Below are 756 nucleotides of genomic sequence, written 5' to 3' on the forward strand. Positions count from 1 at the left end.
AGAATAGGATGAGGAAGTGGATTAGGATGAGGATGAGAATAGGATGAGGAAGTGGATTAGGATGAGGATGAGGACGAGGATGAGGTTGAGGATGAGGATGAGGATGAGGGTGAGGATAAGATGAGGATGAGGATGAGGAACAGATGAGGATGAGGATAGGATGAGAATGAGGATGACGATGAGGAAGAAGATGAGGAAGAGGATGAGGATGAGGATGTGGATGAGGATGAGGATGAGGACGAGGATGAGGGTAGGATGAGGATAAGAATGAGGACGAGGATGAGGGTAGGATGAGGATGAGAATGTGGAAGAGGATAAGGATGAGGATAAGGATGAGGAAAAGGATGAGGACGAGGATGAAGATGAGGATGAGGATAGGATGAGGATGAGGATAGGAGTAGAATGAGGATGAGGATGAGGATGAGGATGAGGATGAGGATGAGTATAGGATGAGGATGAGAATGTGGAACATGATGAGGATGAGGAATAGGATGACAAAGAGGATGAGGACGGGGATGAGGATAAGAGGAGGACGAGCATGAGGATGAGGATAGGATGAGGATAAGCATGAGGATGAGCAAGAGGATGACGATGAGCATGAGGATAAGAGGAGGACGAGAATGAGGATGAGGATGAGGATTATGATGAGGATGAGGATGAGGATAGGATCGGGATGTGGATGAGGATGAGGAAGAGGACAGGATGAGGATGAGGATGAGGACGGGAATGAGGATGAGGATAGGATGAGGATGAGGA

Source organism: Lupinus angustifolius, chromosome LG01, assembly GCF_001865875.1.
Source record: "Lupinus angustifolius cultivar Tanjil chromosome LG01, LupAngTanjil_v1.0, whole genome shotgun sequence".
Lineage (NCBI taxonomy): Eukaryota > Viridiplantae > Streptophyta > Magnoliopsida > Fabales > Fabaceae > Lupinus > Lupinus angustifolius.